Genomic DNA, 21,406 nt, shown 5'->3' on the forward strand with positions numbered 1-21,406 from the left:
CTTCCCCCTTCCCTTTCCCTTGTGAAATTGTATATTTTAATTGTATATAAGTGTAAATATATTTATATATCTCACTTTGGTTGTTTCTCTCTCGTTTCGGGTTTTTCTTAGTTTTTTTTCTCCCTCTTCTCCCCGAGGTTTTGGGAGGGGGGGACTTCTGGTGGTAAGGTTTGGAGACTTGGCAGGGAGCCAGCTTCAAACCATATCACCTGTGGGCTTCATGTTTAGGATAAAGGCTCTTGAAGGAAGGTGTGGTGGGGGAAACAGTTTTTCCCCCTGCAGTTATAAAATGGTAAAACCCCAGGGGGTGGTGACCCTTGAAGTTTTGAGGTTTTACCCAGTGAGCGCTTCTGCAAAATATAAGCATATCACAAGCAGAATGGAAGAGAAGGTAGTTGTTGAAGTTGTTGTAGAAGAAGTAGCCATGTTGTAGGAGCCATGAGGAGAAACAGCAGCAGCCCCACTGGGGGCTGGGGCCCCGCCAGCCCCCAGCGGGGGGTGCTGCAGGGTCTTAGAACAGTGTTAGACTGGGCTAAGTACCTGTGGCTGAAAGCTAAAGAAGTTTTCTCCACCGCGAGTGAGAAGAGAGAGCAGCAGCAGCGTCCAAAGATTGTGGCTGAATGCTAAGAGATAACTGAAGAAGCAGCAACAACAGGCAGGCAGCAACACAGAGAGAACTCCTGGAATAAGAGAGAGGAAGAGAATGAGAGCCAGCAGCAGAGGGAGCAGAGTTAAGCTCTACACAGAGTTTTGGGGGTAAGAACTGAACCAGACCCCCCAAAATCCCTTTTAGACCCCTCCTAGGAGGAGGGAGATGGACTCTGGCTTGAGAGGAGTTGTAGAGTGCAGCATGCACCAAAGAGAGGAGCTGAGAACCTCAGGCGTCCTGGAAAGCTAGACTGGGACGATTAAAGGAATGCAGAGGGGGTGACCTTGGTCCCCCCCCTCACCGCCGCTGCCAAGCTGGCAGCCTGAGACAGAGCACAGGAGCTCTGGTAGAACTCTTGAGGCAAAGGCTTTCAACTGAAAGCCGCCTGAGATGTTCTGACTCAGGGGTGAATCCCCGAGGAAGGGACCTTCATGGGGGTCTTACACCCCATGATATGACTGTGGTGAAGTGAGTTTTGTCCCTGCTACGCAGTCCACAGAAGAGAAGACCCTCACTTGAAGACGACGGGCCAAGGGGCTTGGATACCCCATCTATATCTGGCAGAGATCCAGATACAGATGCTGCTGCATGAGAAGAAGAGAACCTGCTGCCTTAGAGACACTGCTGCTCTGAAAGTGGAAAAGGATCTTTTCCTTCTTCCCTCCTGGACTTTTATTTGCAGGGGAGAAGAGATTTGATCCATTGTAAATACTTATGTCATGGTAGAGATAATTAAGATTGTATATAATGTATTGTAGTATTTATTTTGTACAGTCATTGTAATATATATATACCCTTTCCCCCCATTCTGAGTCTCGTGTAGTGTCTGGAAACCATCTCACACTGGGTTGAGATGTGGGAGGGGGTTTGGACTAGGGAATTAGATTTTTGGAGTTCTCAAACCATGACAGAAGGTGAAGAAAAAAGTTGAATATTAAGCAGTTTTTCTGCTAGGTTTGCCAGACTGTGCCAGGTGTGCCATAAGCAGAGGTGTCTACTGCATCAGGGGCTGACTGCTAAATTTAACAGGGCATTTTCCTTTGCAAACTCACTTTTCCTGCTACCTAGTTTCATTTCTGCGTGCATTCAGAACTCCAGAACCTCAAAGTGGAAAGACATCCACATTTTTTCCTTTTCGATGTTGGCTTGCAGGGAGAATTGGAAATTTTTTCTTTGACCCTTTTATCATGAAACTGCTGACAGTGAGCTGAGCCCCTGCCAGTGTTCCTGCCTGTGCTCTGTCAGCTGAGCCTGTCTTCATTCACTTTTGTCTTTACATGTATGCATGCATGTGTGTGTTCCAGTGCGTGTGTGCCTTCCTGCCTACACCCAGATCCCCTGTCAAAGGATACTGTCCTTGAACTTGATCAAAACCCACACAAGCTGTGCCATGAGTTGAGTCTCTTACCTCTGCGTCTGGAGGAGTTTATCTCCTTTGACTAGGTTTTGTTTGGTTTTAGTGGCATGGCTCGTGACAGGCCATGCACGCAACAGCATGTGACCCTGGCTTCTTGCATCCATGTGGGCAGTCGTCAGAGCTGTCACACATTCAGAACAAGTTAATTCAGTGCGTGGAGAGAGAGGTGTGGTCAGTAATAGTATCAGGCCTCTGGAGAGGGTGCTGTCAGGCAGCCTGTACCGGCAGATGCCCCAGCTGTTATCTCCTGCCTACGAGGATGTGAGCTGACAGGCGGCAGGTTTATCCACTGAGGCAGGCTGGGGAGCACGCATGCTAATTTTTTTCTGTGCAACTGAGCTGGTAATATTGCTTGCTGTGGTGCTTGAGAAACCACTTTGTGCCTCTCACCATGGGCAATCATTGAAAGCAACAGGATGCACTTTCTGGGGTGTCTGGGAGATGGTGGCTGGTTGGGGCACCCTTCTGCTGCAGGACTTGGGCTGGTACTCCTCTGAGCTTTCTTACCATGCCCTTCTTCACTTGCACAGATTACTCTGCATCTGTATTTTTCGCTCACCTTTTGACAGGATGTTGGTGCTTGTGGTTGCTAGATGCCTTTAAAATTATAGGGCTATTGATTCAGTTTGCTTGTGTTTGTGTGTGTGTATATACTGCATATATATATACACACACTATACACACATGCCCACACAGAGTTTCTTGAAGGATTTTCATCTCTAGATGAGGCAGAGTAAGGAAGAATCTCTGCATGTAAGTTTTATGTAATACTATGATTAAAATAATACCAATACTACTAATAATCTATGTCAGTCAAGAGAAATTTCTCTTCACTGACAGACATGAGAGGCTCTAGATCTGGCTGGTCAAGGACTCTCTGGCTATAAACATCCAGGAAGGATTAAACAGCAAGACTCAGTAGTGCTTGGTTTAGAGGCCAGAATTAGCGTGTGAAAATAGTGGGATAAGACATAAAGAAGGATGAAAAATCCCCATGTTTTTATTTCCTCTTACACTCTTGCCTAAAATACACTTAATCCAGGAATATAGTGAGGAAAGTATGACTGCTTGAAGAATGTAGTAAAAATGCAACCAGTCTGACAGGTTTTTGCCTGATGGGAGTGGGAAATCTGCTTGAGATACTGTACACATAGACACAGGCAGATCTATGACTGTTAGCTGAGATGTTGTGAGAGACTGTAATGGTTAATGGCTTAAACATTGTTAAGAAATACTTTTGTCCATTGTAGCAAACTATGCAAGGAAGCAACTGCTCACTGAAGCTCCTCCCCAGATATGTCTACTAATTTGGACTATAATGGGAACTTGAGATAAGATTAAGGTGGTAGGATGGGGACCTTCTACAACAGGTATGAGGCTCTGGAAGGCTAGACAACTGATGAGGAGGGTGAAAGTCCTTCTGGGATAGTGGGATCTCCCAAAACACCACCACCTGTACCCTGCATCAGGACCTCCTCTGTTAAGAGGAAAAGAAGCGTAGTTGTAATAGGAGACTCCCTACTAAGGGGAACAGAGATCTTGATATGCAGACTGGACCCAACTCACAGGGAAGTCTGCTGTCTCCTGGAGGCTTAGATAAGGGACGTCACTGGAAAACTCTCCAGTTCAGTAAGGCCCTCTGATTACTGTCAGCTATTGGTTGTTCAAACTGGCAGTCACAAAATAACAAAGAGAAGCCCAAGGGCAATCAAAAGAGACTTCAGGGCCCTGGGACAATTGCTAGATGGATCAGGAGGACAAGTAGTGATTTCTTTGATTCTTCTGGTAACAAGTACTCTGGTACTCCTATTTATAGGAGTAGGTCAATGAGTGACTCCAAGGTTGGTGTAATTGAAAAAAATGTGTGGGTTTTGACCATGAGATGATCTACTCAACATGTGGTCTACTGACACCTTATAGGATGCACCTTTTTTCAGAAGGGAAAAAAAGTTTTAGTGCAGGAGCTATCAGGGCTCATTGACAGAAGTTTAAACTATCTTAGAAGGGATAAAGGGACAAAGCCAGGCTCGCCAGTGATAAGCAGTGGGATGGTGTGCCAAAACTTGAGAAAACTAATGAGATCACTAAGTAGAGCACTAATCCGATCCCTCAATCTGCCTCATGAAGTGTTGGCTACAGTGTACCACACCTGAAATGTTTCTACACTGACACATGCAGCATAAGGAACAAATGAGGAACTCGAGGCTTTGGCCCAGAGATTCGACATCATTGGCGTAAGTGCAACGTGGTGGGATGAGACCTGTGACTGGAGTGCTCTGTTGGGTGGTTACAGGCTCTTCAGGAGGGATAGGCAGGGCAGAATAGGTGGAGGGGTGGCACTGTATGTAATAGAAGGTTTAGAATGTGTGGAGCTCATAGTTGGGAATGGCACAGTTGAGAGCCTCTGGGTAAGAATCAAGGGGCAAACAAGTAATGTGGATGTCATTGCAGGAGTCTGCTATAGACCTCCTGGCCAGGACGATGACTATGACATCGTCATAATTACTCTTTGAGGAACTAAGGGACACTTCCAAGTCAACTGCCCTTGTCCTTATTTCAACTTGCCAGAAATCAACTGGGAACAACACATAGCTGGTACAAACTTGGCCAGAATATTCCTAAAAAACCTAGATGACAACTTTATGGAACAGGTCCTAAGGGAGCCGACTTGGAAAGATGCCCTCCTTGATCTGCTGCTTGTCGACAGAGTGGATCTCGTGAACAAAGAGGAGATTGGTGGCTGTCTTGGCCCCGGTGACCATAAAGTGATTAAGTTTAAAATCTCTGTTGACCAGAGGAAAAGTGCCAATAAAACCTCAACTCTGGACATGAGAAGAGCAGACTTCAGGCTGCTCAGGGAATTAGTAAGTAAGGTCCCCTGGGAAAGTGCTGGGTTTGCAGGTGTTGGGGTCCATCAGTGCTGGTCGCTTTTTAAACATCACTTCCTAAGAGCACAGAAACAGGCAATCCCTAAATGTTGGAAGTCAAGCAGAGGCAGAAGACCTGGATGAGGAGGGTTCTTTTGTGGAAAATAAGGCAAAAAAAGGAAGATGTATGTCCAGTGGAAGCCAGGTCAAGTGACATGGGAAGGATATAGGGATGCTCCTTGCCACTGTAGGGAGAAAATTCATTTGGCTAAAGCCCAACTGGAGTTGAAGCTGCCAGAAATGTGGGGAACAATAAAAAGAGTTTTTTCAAATACAATAATGGAAATAGACAGTATAAAAATGTCATCGGTCCGTTACAGGATGAGGATGGTCATCTCACAAACAGGGTCAGAGACAAGGCAGAGATGTTTAATGCTTTCTTTGCCTCTGTCTTCCACATGGATGATAGACCAAGGGGGTCACAGTACCCCAGCTGGAGGGCCATGACTGCAAGGATGATGAAGCTCCCAGTTGACCCTGAAATTGAGTGAGATCTGCTGCTCCAGCTGGATCCCGACAGATCTATGGAGCCTGATGGGATTCATCCCAGAACTCTCAAAGAGCTGGCTGATGTCATCATAAAACCTCTTTCGGTTATTTTTGAGTGGCCTTGGGAGCCTGGAGAGGTCCTGGCTGACTGGAAACTGGTGAACACCCAATTTTCAAGAAGGGAAAGAAGGAGTACCCTGGAAACTGCAGGCCTGTCAGTCTCACCTCACTGCCTGGTAAAGTTATGGAGAAGATTATTCTGGGAAGTATTGAAAAACACCTGAAAGACAACACAGTCATTGGTCACAGCCAGCATGGCTTCATGACAGGAAAGTCCTGCTTATCCAACCTGATTTCCTTTTATGACAAGGTAATCCACCTAGTTGATCAAGGAAAGCCAGCTGATGTAATCTTTTTGGATTTCAGTAAAACTTTCAATACTGTCTCTCCCAGGATCCTTCTGCACAAACTGTCCAGCACACAGCTGGATAAACACATCATGTGGTGGGTGAGCAATTGGCTCACAGGTCAAGCACAGAGGGTAACAGTGAATGGGGTAACACCAGACTGGTGACCTGTCACTAGTGGGGTTCCATAGGGCTCCATCTTGGACCCTGTGCTCTTCAACAATCTTCATAAATACTTGGATGCAGGACTGAAAGGGATACTAAGCAAGTTTTCAGATGACACAAAACTGGGAGGAGCTGTTGGCTCCCTCAAAGGCAGGGAGGCCCTGCAGAGAGACCTCAACAAATCAGAGGAGTGGGCAATCGCCAACCATATGAAGTTCAAGAAAAGAAAGTGCCAGATTCTGCACCTGGGATGAGGCAACCCTGAATGTTTGTACAGACTGGGGAATGAAATAGTGCCATGGAAAAAGACCTGGGGGTCCTGATTGATGGCAAGTTGAATATGAGTCAGCAGTGCCCTGGCAGCCAGGAGGGCCAACCATGTCCTGGGGGGCATCAGGCAAAGCATCACCCGCACTGTTGCGGCCTCACTTTGAACATTGTGTGCAGTTTTGGGCACCACAATATAAGAAAGATATTAAGCTCTTAGAGAATGTCCAAAGGAGGGCAATGAAGATGGTGAAGGGCCTTGAGGGGAAAATATATGTGGAGCATCTGAGGTCATTTGCTGTGTTCAGCCTGGAGGAGACTGAGGGGAGACCTCATTCCAGTCTACACCTTTCTCATGAGGGAAAGAGGAGGGGGAGGCAGTGATCTCTTCTGTGCGATGACCAGTGACAGGATCCAAGGGAATGGCCTGACATTGTGTCAGGGGAAGTTTAGGTCAGATGTTAGAAAATTATCCTTCACCCAGAGGATGGTTGAATACTGGAACAGGTTTCCCAGAGAAGTGCCACAGCACCAAGCCTGACAGAGTTCAAGAAGCATTTGGATGATGCTCTTGAGCATGCACTCCTGTGCAGGTCTAAGGGTTGGACTCAATGAAACTTCTGAGGCACTTCCAGTTCAGCATAATCTGTGATTCTGTGCTTCTGTGGTACTACTAATTATTCCTGGAGAAAAATGCATCCAGGAATGTCAGTGATAGCAATGGTAGTGGCTCAATCAATCAAGCTGCAAGCTGACAATGTGCAAAGCAAATGCCCAGGTGCAGAGGACAAATAATTAAGGCTACAAGCTGGGTGTTGAACAAGACAAGGAATGAGGCAAATCCTGGGAGGTGGGGTTGGTTTCTTTGTCCTTACACAAGGGACTCAGCTGTGATAACTCCCTTCCCATAGGGGGAAGTGTAGAAACATTCATATGTAGCCTGAAGGTATTCATCTCTGCTGATGGGCCATAATGGGCCATAATTGACTCAGCTGTGCTGACAGGCAGCTCTACTGTCTTAGAATGTGTCAAAGACTCCTGAAATATCCCATGATTCCGTCATCTGGTGTAAAACTCTCTGCCACAGAGCAGGTACTGGGACATTTCCACCTAGACTAAGCATAATATGGACCCCTATGAACTAAACCTGGACTCTGTGTTGTGTGTGCTTCCCTCACTAGCCAGGACTTCCTTCACCACTGCAGGCTTCCCTCAATGGATCCAGACTGCAACTGTTATTTCAACAAGACTGGAACCTTCACCATGGAGAAGACCAGAAAAAGAGGACTGAATACATAGAGTGGTGATATTTTTCTACCTATTATGTCTCTCTATCACTCTCTTTCTTTCCCCTTTCTTTCTCTTTTTCCTATTTCTTTCTATCTCTCTCTACCTCATGTTTACTATTAATTAAAAATCCATATTATTAACTTCAGTCTATGATCTCATTTGCACCTTAATTTGGGCAGAGGTATCTCTCTAAGAACTGTATTAACTAGATCTTAACAAATGTGAATTGGGGAAAATTCCTGATCCTTGCCTGCAGCTGTACTGGCTTCTCTTGTTCTGCCTTGCATAATCTAAACTAGAATTTATCTCTAATGAGATAAATAGAGTCTTACGCAGCCAAATAGTATCTCTTTTGCCTTAAGCTGTTCTGTACTTGATTGACTCAACTCAGGAAAAAAGTCACTTTCATTTCACTCCTTATTTTTAGCCTGGGTAAGGCTGTGGGAAGGGAAAACTGGGAGCAAAATCCAAGGGGAAAATCACTCTTAAGTCCATTGGTCTTTCTTGTAGCAATGCCTGAGTGGTAAAATCAGAGAATTTCCTTTTAATCTCTTCACTACAGTGATTGAATATAGGTGAATTAGGTTTGACATCCACGTGTCTGAGGCTGGTTCTAGAATTATATATTTAGAAATGGAGACAAAATCCAGTGTTTTAGGAAATACAGGTTAAGAGTTGACTTATTGCAGCTGAATTCTCTCCTGGGCTTCAAACAAAGAGAAGGAAATGTCTTTTCATACCATGTGTATTAAAACTGTGAACTCCTTGTATGAGAAATAAATAACCTTGTTTTATTATAAGCAAATGAACTTAGTAGGAAGATCTTTTAACTTCTTTTAACCAAGAAGGTTTTTTTTTAGGCGTACCACAGAAGCTGTAAGGTGGATGGTCCTGTCTGGACTTGATGCCAGGGAACCTTTCACAGCCGGGAATAGGGAAAATACGTAAAGAAAGATGTATCCTCTCTGCCATGCGGCAGCCTTTGTGTACAGGGGGACCCCCCTGTACAGGTCCAGGGGGTATGTCCCAGTCAGTCAAGGGAAAGGGTAACACCCCCTCCCGGGTGTCATGGTTTGAGAGCCCCAAAATCCAATTCTTGAGTCCTAGCCCCCCTCCCACATCTCAACCCAGTGAGAGATGGGTTTTCCAGACACCACAGAAGATTCAAAATGGGGGGAAGGGAATATATATATATTACAATGACTGTACAAAATAAATATTACAATACATTACACACACAATCTTAACTATCTCTACCATGACAAAGCAGTATTTACAATGGATCAAATCTCTTCTCCCTTCCAGGAGGGAAGAAGGAAGAGATCCTTTCTACTTTCAGAGCAGCAGTGTCTCTAAGGCAGCAGGCTCTCTTCTCTCATGCAGCAGCTGTAGCTGGATCTCTGCCAGTACACACGAGGAGGGTATCCAAGCCCCTCGGCCACTCGACTCTAAGCGAGGGTCTTCTCTTCCGTAGGCTGTGTTCACCAGGACAAAGGTCACTTCACTACGTCATATCATGAAGCGCAGGGGTCTTTGTGACATGTGAGGGAACACAATTCAGGATGGGAACAGTTCCGGGGGTGGAGAGAAGTGTGCAGCAATTGGCGGGACTTTGTCATGTGGACTTTGCTGTTATTATGTGGTTTCATTGTATTCACACTACACAGTGCACAGCCTGGACAAACACAGGCTTGCCATGAGTTTCCCCCCTCCTTCACCCCCCCAGACCAAAAAAACCCTCCCACACCCCCCCCATGCAAACAAAACTTTTCCTGGATGAATGGCAAAATCGCATTTGCCAGCATGCCCAGTGAACCTCAGCAACCACAGGGGCCCCAGTCCTGGAGTCCTTTAATAGGCTTTTTGGAACGGGACATATGTCCAATGAGGCCCAAACCAAGATTCCTATGAAGGAATTGGACATTTCAAAAAAATCTAGCCTTCCAAGCTATTCAAACCATTGCTGAGGTGGCTGAACCTACACCTTCTGTTACGACCCGCCCCAGGAAAAGGGGAGAGGGGATAACTCAGGTTTTTATCAATAATTCCTTTGGGGTGGATTAAAGCGAAACGACACTAAATAACCGGTGTCTGAAAACATATACTGGCAAGGTTTATTTTAACAATTCTGTATCAACAGGCATGCTAGCAGTTTGGGTGCTGTCATACAACAATGTGACACAGAGATAGCCTTTGGGGGAGGAAGAAAATGCATAGGGGAGAGAAAGGCAGGATAAGAGCAAGGGAGAGTAAGAGAAAGAAAAGCTGAGAGTGGACAGATGTCTATAGTCACCGCCCACGGGGTCCAGCGATGACACTTGGTAGTTGCAGCTTCCATGTCTGTCAGTTGAAGTGATGGCCTTGATCTGCTGGGGGTGAAGGGGGGAAGCCCCCCATACTCCAAGAAGTTATGAATTATCATATCCATGGTCAGTGTCACGGGCCATACCTCGAGCCTCCAACCTCTCCCTGGGCCCTGTGCAAGATTTGCTGTGTCTGGCCTGGTTCCCGCCCTTTTCCTGACAGGTGGTGGGGGGGGATGGGCTCCTATGGGCCACCAGAGGTACAGTGCAACAGTCAAAAGCCTGCAAGCTCGGCTCTTCCCGCCTTTTCGGGGATTGACATCTTCTCCTCTGGAGGAGGGGGGATGGGCCCAGTTGCCCATCAAAAAGTCAAAAGCCTGCAAAAGTCTCCTAGAATGCATAAATCATCAAACACTTCAGTCTCTGACACCTTCATACACACAAGTACAACAAAAACCAACAGAACCATTCATAGACTTTGCAGAAAGGCTAAAGAAAGTCATTGCAAAACAAGTTAAACACCCAGAAGCTCAGGATGCACTATTTTTAAGGTTGGCTATAGAGCAATCTAATGACAATTGCCAGCAAATACTAAGAACTCTTAGAGATCCTACTCTTGTGGACATGGTCAAGGCATGTTGCAATGTGGGGTATAATTCTCATAAAGCAAGACTAATAGCTGAAGCTTTGGCTGGACCACAAACCTGTTTTCACTGTGGTGAGATAGGACATATAAAAAAAACCCTGTCCACAATTAATTACAAAGACGGAGCTTCCAAAGACGTCGTGCAAACGGTGCGGAAAAGGCAGACACTGGACTAAAGATTGCCGCTCCCTCACTAACATCTATGGAGAACTCCTACCCCCGAAAAAGTCACCAGACTTAAGGAGAAAAGTGACTTTTAATTCAATGCCAGATCTTAAACAGTGCACCTGTGAACTGTCAAGAAACAAGGCAGCAAGCTCCAAGGGTGCTGTGATAACACAAACACCCCCTCAACTGCATTCCATCCTGCATAGCCCATCCCTTCAGCAGGTGCCAGGAAACCACAGCAACTAGAATGAATCATGTTAAACCTACCATTCCCTGCAGTTCAACTTAAATCAGATGAACTGATAATGCAAGTTATGCCCTTACCACGGGATCCCAATCCTAAATTCTCCCTTCTAACATGTTCTGCTTACTTTCCAGGATCTCATAGTCCATAGAAGAACACTATCACTAAACTTTTAGACACCATGGAGCAGTGGCATCTTGGGCTGGAATAATTTTTAGGGGGGGAGTCACTCAGCAAATGCAGCTGTCCAAACTGATTGGGAAGATGCAGATCTGTCCTCTCCCAAGTCCATTTAAACAAACCCTTTCTAACTTGCTTCGAAATTTTGCTTTCTCTGTTTGTATTGTTACCAACTATTTCTTGTGTCACAGTGGGCTGTAAGAGGACTAACAAAACATGGCTAGATATTTTCTAGCCGTGCTTCAAACAAATAAGAAAGAGTGAGATGTGAGGGAACATGATTCAGGATGGGAACAGTTCTGGGTGTGCAGCAATTGGTGGGACTTTGTCGTGTGGACTTTGCTGTTATTATGTGGTTTCATTGTATACACACTACACAGTGCACAGCCTGGACAAACCCAGGCTTGCCATGAGTTTACCCCCACTCCTCCCCCTTTTGCTGATGTCCCTATGCTGGTTTGTCCCTCTGCTTGTCTGTATCATGCTCCACCCTATGTTCTGTCCCATTCTGCTCCCGAGTGGACAAAAAGAGAGTGGGCATGCCTGAAAAAAGGATTCTGCTTGCACCCTTCCTTGTGTCCTGTCCCCCCTTCGGACCGCGGCAGTGACGATCCCTATCTTCAGGGGATTCAAATTCCCCTATAGAGCTTCTGTGCTCCGTCTCAAGGTAGCGGAGGGGGGGAGGGGGAGGGGTGTGCAAAGCCCTCCTCTGCATTCCTTTGGCTGTCCCGGTCCAGCTCCAAGAAGCTCTGAGCTCCTCAGCTCTCTCTTTTCAGTGCTGTAGCACTCCAAGACTCTTCTCAAGTAAGAGTCCATCCTCCTCCTCCTAGGAGGTCTCAGAGGGGTTTGGGGACTTTGTTTCAGTTCTTACCCAAACTCTCTTTGTAGAGCTTAGTCCTGCTCTTTAGCTGGCTCTCTTTCTCTTTCAGACAATTCTGTGTCTTCCTGCTTGGCTACATGCTTTTTTTGCTGCTCCTTATCTTCTTCTGGCTCTCTGCCGCTGTTCTCCAGCCAGTGTTGTTTTTGCTGCTGCTTCTGCTGCTCACGGTGGAGAAGAACTCTCAGCTTTCTCAGCTACAGATACTTAGTCCAGTCTTACACTGTTCCAAGTCCCTGTAGCCCCTCAGCTGGGGCTGGGGTGGGGCTCAGCCCCCAGTGGGGCTGAGGGCCCCTCAGCTCGTGGCTTTCACAACGTGGCCACCTCCAACAACAACTACAACAACAACTTTCTTTTCCGATCTGCTTGTGATATGTTTATATTTTGCAGAAGCGCTCATTGATTTAAACCTCAAGGGTCACCACCCCCTGGGGGTTTACCATTTTATAACTTCGGGGGAAAACTGTTTTCCCCCACCACAACTCTCTACCCCCTCGCTTTGTGAAAAATAAACATATTACAACAATTTGAAAAACTCTAATCAACATGCAATCTTCAACAAACTAAAATATAATCAAAAATCTCTCTACAACACATCAATATAGCATTATTACAAACTTTATTCTGGGTACTTACATCACTATAGCTTTACTTTCTCTACAATGGTACAGTCTGTGTTTTGTCTGGAAACTCTTTCTGTTACCACAAGCATCATAGTTCTTTTTATCTCAGTGGGACCTCCAAAAATGTCATGGTTTGAAATTGGCCCCCCCTTGAGAATTTGGAGGCTCAGAGGTGATTGGGTGCCAGGGCAGTGTTCCCTGGAGAGCCAATCACTGTCCATGTTGTTCACTTCTGCTCAAAATCATATATCACAGCACCGGAAGCTGTTGGCAGTCTTGGTTTTTTTGCTGTTAGTGTCTGCTGCGTGTAGATGGAGAAGGCCAGGGGGTGGCTGGGCTCCTTCTCTCTCCCTTTCCAGGGGGGAGGAGGGGAACCCTGCAGCCCCCCTAACTCTGCCTAGGCCAGAGTTAGAGACAGCATTGGAATGAGTGGATGTTTGTGAGGGATGCAACTCACAAACAACTGGTAAGTGGGAGAGAGAGACAGAGGCAGGCCCTGCAGCCAGGTCCTCTTCTTCTTTTCCCCCCACCTTTGCAGCCAAGCTGCAGAGGAGGGCTGTTTTTCCCTCTCGCTGTTCAGTGAGAGTGGATGCGAGGCTCAGCATTGGAGCAGAGCCAAGTGGATGGGCTGGAGGAGGCTTGATTGCTAGGGAGAAGAGTCCCAGGCAAGAATTGGAGATGGACCCCTGATAGAGAGGGGCCTAGAGGATGTCCCTGCCGTGATCTAAATGCAGGACAACCGAAAACTTGAAGGAGGAATCAACATTCCAGGACGCAGACGCTTGATAAGCTAAACTACACTGCAGCAGCCTATGAACCAAGGTATGACACCGAGAGGGAGAAATCACACAGCAGCAGAAGAGCAAGGACTCAAAGCTATCTTCCTTGACTTCATGAGGAGGAGAGACTGCAACAAACAACTGGAGCTTGGTGAGAGGGGAGCGTTCGGGCCCAGAACACTCCCACAAGAGGGACTGGTTACTTTCCAGCCTTGAAAGGCTTCTTTCTGGACTAAAGTTAAAGGAAGGGGCTAAAAGGACTGACAGAAATGTAAATATATATATGTAGTTGCTTTTAGTTTGTACAGTATATTTATTTGTGTAAATAAATGTATATACTTCCCCCTTCCCCTGATGGTCTGAAAGTTTCTCTCTGGTGTTAAGATAAATTGTGGGAAGGGGTTGGGGGAAGCCTGGAAATTGGATTTTGGATTTCTAATGTGGCTCAAACTGCCACACTGGGTCAGAGAAATTACCTTTTAAGATAAAAAACTGATGGTCAATGACTATGTAACAGCTTATGTAACTGCAAGAATACAAAAGGCACGATTTTCAAACAGTTGGTGTGCTTTTAGATCCTTGTGATCTTGGAGCACCCAGCACACTGCAATAAAAAAACTTCTCGCTACACTTTCCTTATCCTACAGGTATTTTTGCCATCTTTTAAATCTAAAGGAGGGATTTTTCTAACACTTGCTATAAAGATGATATTGTAACCAAAGTTAGTATGAATCACAAAAAGGATAGGACACTGATCACTAACAAGAATATTCAGAATTGCAACAGCTAATGATAATGCACACTTCAGAAGAATTATTAACCTGAAAACTCCCCAGTTCCAATCTTAGACAACCAACGAATATGACATACACTAAGGGCTGCTAAGTGTCAGGAGCAGGATAACACATTATTTTCACTGTATGGTCTGATCCAGCTGGACAAGACATGCCTCAGATGGGTCAGGGCTCTGCCTTCACTTGGGAGATTTGTGACTGGGCCGTGAGGTCTTGCTTGCTTCCTGGAGCAAACTTAAATTCTTGTCATTCAGCTGGACACGAGGAGTTTGTCACTGATCTGGTTGCCTGAACTTTTGATCCTTACTCTTGAATTGACATTTTAACGAAACTGTCCAGAATATGTCCAAGGCTTTTTCTTTTCCAAGTAATCTTGGAGTTTTCAACACTCAATATTATTGTATGTGTATACAGGGAGGTTTTCAACACTGAATTGCAATTGTTGAGCATGAGACCCTTGATATCTGTGCATTCATTAAGCAGGACCACTAGCTTTGTCCTAAATAGACAAACATCACTGAGAATTACAATACTGATCTCTTTTTTTTTTTCCAGATAGCTAGAACCAAATATATTTGCAGATTTTTACAGGTGGAGAACATGGCACAAGAAAGATGGTTCTTGCTGTCAGAAAGGAGATGGAGAGGTGTCTCAGACAGACACTTCCCTTCAGAATGACAACTGTAAGAGCAAATTTATAAGCAGCATTATTTTAAATATGACTCCCTGCTACTAAAAATATTTGTTGGATGTTAGGTTAAATGAAAATTTTATAATTTCTTACCAGTGTCATAAGATAAAAAGCATGTGGATTAACCCATGAAATGTCAATCTCATAGCATGACAGGTGGAATGGATCCTAGCTGTGATTATATATTAATATTTACAATGAAGAAGAGTTTAAAAGAGTTCAACTTCTTGTGTGAAACTTTTTAAAATTTTGTAATAATCTTATGTTAGGTCATTTGGTACAGTGTGTTCTTAACCACTTTATCTATCTTTAGGAAACAGAATATTGAAAGAGGAAATATATTTATACTATTTAAAAATAACACTTCAATATACCCATTCATTAAGGGATTTGAAATCTCTTGAAATATTCTAGCTTGTGTGCAGTGGCTTATATAGTGAGAAGTAACCTAAAATCATGTTATTTGCAGCCCATATTTAAGATGTACTGAACTATAGGGGCATCTTATGCTGGTGCTCAAATGTGCACATTGCAGGATCCTTTAATATGTGGTTGGTCTCTGAATTTGACTGTGTCTTGAGTGAAGGCTAGAAAGTAAAAAGGAGCTCATTGTGTGCTGCTTTTCTCTCCAGTAAGGTGTGCTTGGAAGAATAGGAATATAATGAAGTACTGATTTGCTCTGCTAGTGCTTTCATTTTTTGGGGTAAATTATTACAATTGTATTAAGTCAGTTTCCCTTGAATTTCCAACCCTTTCAACAAGGATTGCCACAAAGATTGCTTGCATTTCTGGTAGGGGCTTAATTATTACAATTTTTGCTAACTGTCTGTAAAGTACTTCTCTTCAGTTTTGTACCTGTCTCTGTACCATCTGTCTCTTTTCTCCTAAAATGTGGTTCAGGTTTGCTTGGTGTAAAGCCACTGTATTTATTTTTCACTTCCCCCACTGTTTGAGGGCATATTCATCCACATCAGGGATGAGCTGATCAGCTGTGGACAGATGGCAAGTCTGCCTCAGCCTCCTGAGCATCTGCCGACAAAGATGCCCTGTGTCTCCTCAGCTGAAAGAACAGAAGGAGGCTGGAGAACCATTGAATATTTCATCTGACATGAAGCGAAGAAGTGATTTTACAACTTATTTATGGTGATTAAATTAAATCAATTCCCTTCACATGTATTTTATTCCTTGCTTGACTGTTTCTTATTTCGGAGAGGAGTGGCAGAATAAGCTATAACCTCTCTCCCTTTGGCTCTTGCACACAAGCACTGCCCTCTTTGCCCCCCTCCTGAGAAGTGTATAGAGCCTTTGGTCCATGTCTTTCTTTTTGAGAGGGAAGAGGTAGTATAATTTTGACTAATCTGATGGTATATTCTGGCTGCTAGACGTTTAGCTAAATTTCGGTGAGAAGTCAAAGTCGCATGTTTTATTTTCTGGGTTGTTTTTTTCTCCTCTTCTTGTAGTCCACAGAGATGCAGGAAGCATTCCAAAGGTGTTGTGGAGATCTGAATAAAAATGCTCTGACATTTGTTCACTAGTGTCTTGTCAGTGTAGATAAAGTTTCAGCTCATCAAAACACCCCTACAGGCAAGTACAAGACAGCTTTTCTCTCCAGTGTGCTGCTGAAAAGGCTTTAACAGAGTGAAAGTCAGTAAATTAACACTGGCTATTACCAGGTTGAGAGGTTTTGTTTTGCACTTACCTAATTTTGTGGTCATGTGGTTTGGACTCTGGATGGAAAGATGCTGGTAAAATCTTCCACATGACTTGCCACTGGGCTATCCCTAACCATGTGCAGGATGAATCTGCAGAGATGTAGAAAATTGGGTTTAGCTGCACTGTTCACTGTTAGTGTTCTTGCTGCTGATTTTATGGATGTAAAAGTTACCAAGTTATCAGACCAGTCAGGTGTTAGATATGACCCTACAGCAATCCATGAGCCAGTGCCAATTGTCTGATACTCTCCTCTTCATCTCCATTCTGGGCATGTCTAAGGCTGCTCAGGATAAGAAATATAGCCATGTCTTTCACAGAAGTGTTTTCACTGTGATCAGGACCCCTTGAACACTTTGGTACCTGTCATCTGTGCAGGAATGTAACATCAGCTTACACTGAGTGAAAAGGCAGTGTTTGGGGACAGTCAGAGGATGGGTGTTGGCTTAGGTCATAGCACCCCAGCTGCACAAGGAAATGCCTCTATCTTTACTTAGGGGGAGAATAGAAGTAAAGAAATGAAAATCAGGATTGTGTACTATCTCTTTCCTTGAGGTAGGATATACAATATACAACCATCTTCCACTTGCCTGGAATGTGTAAGGTCACGATGTTCTTGTATGAGATGCGTTGAACGTTGTGGTAGTATGAAGTCTTGGTGAGGAATTAGGTACAGTGAGGAGAAAATCAAAAGTTTCCTGAGGAGGCAAAGTCATGTAAAGTCCTGAGGAGGAAGTGTTGACTCTTGGGTGCCAAAGTCTTGATTCAAAAATTATGTGCTGGACAGATAGGAGTAAGAAAACACTCTGTGGAGAGTGACAGGAAAAAAGTGGTTAATTCGAGCCATGATATTAGTCTTCCCCCATGATATCATTCCCATTTATTCCCATGAAAATGCTGAGAGAAGAATTTGGCTTGTCCTATAATAATTAGTGGTATGATGATTTACGTTGGAATGTGGTTGCTTTCTGGGTAGCTAAAGGTTAGTCTTCGGGAAAAACACTAGTGGGAGAAATTCAAGGTAGAATCAGATACTTTTGTTGCAATCCTCTATATTTGAAAAGAACGTAAAAGTTCTGTTTCTCTCAGTAGCATAGGAGCTGCACAGCAGGAGTTTATGGCTCTTTACTTATCGTTTTGTCACCTGCCTAGCCATTGTTCAGCCCCAAAGCCTGATCTCTGTCAGTTTTATTCAGTGTCACATTACTATTACTACTGTGGCTGTGCCTAGTGTTTTGGGTTTTTCACTCCCTTTGCTTCTTGTCTCTCTTGTCTTTTGGCATCCCTCTTACTGACACTTTGAGCATAATATCGAGTGAACCACCTTCACCCATGACATGACCTGGAAAGAAAGTTCATTGTCTACAGAGATTCATCAAAGTATCTTCCGTTCTTTTCAACAAAGCATAAGATTTTTTAATTATCTTTCAGGCTGTATATTTCAGCAACAATCAAAATGCTTGTTGTAGCACTACTGTTTTGCTCACTGCTGAAGGCCAGGAAGGGGTGAGGTAGCATAAGTTCATAAAGTCCACTGAGAGCTTTGAGAAGTCAGGTTGGAAATTGCTGCAGAATGAGAAAGCTGCTACGTAGATGAGATGAGATTCTGGTGGTGTAAACACAAGGACCAGAATTAAAACAGAGACCCCTCCTGCACCAAATAAATTACCTCAGGAGAATGCAATGAGCTTGACCTTGAAATGAGCATACAACTCCATGAAAATTGTGCTGAAAAGAGTAATCATAGTCTGGCCAGTTTATTGTAAGAATTAAGGGGAAATACGCATCAGAAGGGCAGTAGAAGAATTTGTAAAATGACATTCTGATGAGCCTTGTCTATTATAAAAGATGCAAGTTTGTAGGAGTTTTTACAGTGAGTAAATTAAAGAAGATTTCCAATATTGAACAAATATGTCATGTGTCCTTTTCTCATAGAAGTTTTGCTGTTGAATTAGTTTTATGCTGGTATTTTCTTTCTTCCTTACACATGCATCAGTTTAGTTTCCTGCCTGTGAATGTAATCAATTTTTCCCCTGGTTTTTTTTCCTTCATGAACTAAAGAAAGAAAATATATTGGTTTGATTGTTTCTATGAAAAGTACAATAAAGCTGATTATATTTTTTTCATTTTTCTATATTTTCTGTCATAGAGTTGTATTACTTTACAAAAGAATAAAAGAAGGAAGTGGAGGCAGCAAATTTGGTCTGGAATCCCTGGTTGTGGGTTTTGTCAGAGTAGTCGTTGCAATTTATGCAGGCTGTTTGTGTTGTTACACTGGAGAACTGGAAGAAAATGCCATTTTGTTTCTTTTCCTATTTAATCCTGGACAAGATCAGGGGTGGCGTCTTTTACAATTTACAGCAGCTCTGAATCTCTACCTATATTTATAGATTTATTGGGCAGTCAGCACAGGGATCATTGGAGCACAAGCAGAGATCTAGTCATATTCCTTTTTTCTCTGCTTGCACATTTTACCTTTGATGCTGAAGGTAGAATTACAAAGAGGAAGTATTTCTCCAGCTCTGGAACACCAGAGAACTTCCCTTACTGTCAGATGTTGCACTGAGTTTATATTAATACCGTATTTTAAGGCTGGTCCTGAGAGTTGCTGGTGCCAACCACTTTTGGGAAATGATAAAAGTGTTATTCTTGTGTAAAACTGTGTGTGTCAAAATGTTATGGTATCCATAAACCAAATCTTCCTTAACCTGCACAATGATATTATGTAATTTTCATGTACTCTATACCTGTACATGTACATTTGGAATTTTTGTTAAACTTCTCTGGTATCTTTGAAAATAAGGCAGAAAGTAATGCAAGCTTCTTGAAATTTACGAACACACAAAATTAAATTTTACTCTGTTAGAAGAAGTAAATTAATATGAAGTGAAAATGTTATGTGAAGCTTTTTCTTCCACCAAATCCTTCTTGCATTCTCTGCCTGGCCACTTCAAGGCAATTTTAACTAATACTTCCCCTTATTTCTGTACTATCATATGTAGATAATTGCTTGTTCCTATTAACAAAGTGGTCAGGATTGTGACCTCACCTAATTTTCTAAAAGAAGCAATATAAGGTGCCTTTCAGTCAGTCAACTTTCGAGTCATCAAGCATTTAGCTCATTAGTAGTGTGATTCCCATCTGACTGTAAGGAATGCCTACTGATGCTTGAAAGTGGTAGTGGTTAACCTTTCATCACAGAAGCCTTTGGAAACTGAATGACTTTCATTTACATATTTTGTAATCCTTGTAACTCCTATTAGAATGATATAGAAAACTTTGTCATGATACATATTAGATTGGACCAGGAAGTTTAAGGAGTCCTATCAGAAAATTAGGGTGTTTTGTAAGTGTTCCATACCAGAGATACACAGATAAAAGGCTTAGGTCATTTCAACATTTATCTTCAAACTATTTTCTTAAAAATCCAGTCACTGATTTAAAATATGAAGAAAATGGTACCAAAGTTGAAGACAATATTGCTGGTGAAAACTTAGCAGTGCCAAAGAAGTAGTATAATAATTTTCCTTCATCTTCTGGCCGAAGTCCAAATGTAGTCTCTACAAGGTTTGTCTTATTTTGTGGCGAGAGCATATTTTTGGCTCATATTCAGCCTACTGTCCAATGTAATTTTCTGGTACTTCCCAAGTGAGCAGATTTCAGTCATATTTAGGTGTAGTAAATGTGTTTTGGACTATTGTTGTCATTAGTGTAGAGTTAGTAAAACCCCACTAGACTTAGATGGTGGAGGTTGCTTCTTTCTTTGGCTATCTGTTTGTCAGAAACTTTCTTGTTGTAGGTATTTACTTTATTGTATTTCAGTTTATTCATCACCTGTTTTTTAGGACTACTAAGCATTATAAGTAAAGGTTATATTTATAATATCTTACAGAAATGATGCCTCAGTAGTGTTTTAAAAAAACCCAACGTCGCTGTAGCTGAAAGCAGTAGTGACATAAAGGTTACCTTAGGCCACAGGCAAGACGCATTTGAGTTTATGGCAAGGTGGAACATGCTGACCACTTACTGCTGAAGTCTTTCAATTAATATATGGGTTGTTCAATTTTATACTCTTGTACATTGCAGCATTTGTGCTAAGATTGTTTATGAGGATCTGATCTTGGCTATTTTTTTTTCCAGCGCTTGTGATGTTTCATTAGTTTGTTTTAATTTATTTGAGAACTATTGCTTTATAGGATTTGAACTTTTAGCTTTTACTGGCTACCCAGTCCACTTATTCTCAGGTACAAGCACAAATAACTCAGAATTTTCTTTCCAGTTTGCTCCTCTGATTAGTCCCAGTAGTTTAAAAAGAATTACTAAGCTGATAAGATTGGTCTCTGGAGAAGTCTTCCACTTTATAGAGATTTCCTGCTTCTGCAGAATATCGCACTGTATTAAGTGGTTGAAAAGAAAGAAGCATCTGTGATGATGTAATACTTTCTCTCTTCCCCGTTCCCATAATACATAGTGAGGATCTTGACTTGCCAGTAAATTTTACAGAGGCCTCAACAAGCTCTGGAAAAAAATGTGAAGGTATCTGATAGTCCCTACAGGACAAAGTCTTAATACTGCATAAAGGAGTCATGGTAGAGATGGAGATTTTTTTTTTTCCTTTTTCCATCCAGGGATCTCTTTTGTTTTGAGCAGCTTAAAAAAAACAGCTTGAAAGCTGTATTAATAATTTGGACCTAGATCCTGAAAAAGTCCCTTAGTGAATCAAACCCCTTTTTCTCTCAATAGTTCACTGTTCGAAATATGTTTATTGCTGAAAACAACA

Source organism: Lepidothrix coronata, unplaced genomic scaffold (genome assembly GCF_001604755.1).
Source record: "Lepidothrix coronata isolate B3197 unplaced genomic scaffold, Lepidothrix_coronata-1.0 Scaffold14, whole genome shotgun sequence".
NCBI lineage: Eukaryota > Metazoa > Chordata > Aves > Passeriformes > Pipridae > Lepidothrix > Lepidothrix coronata.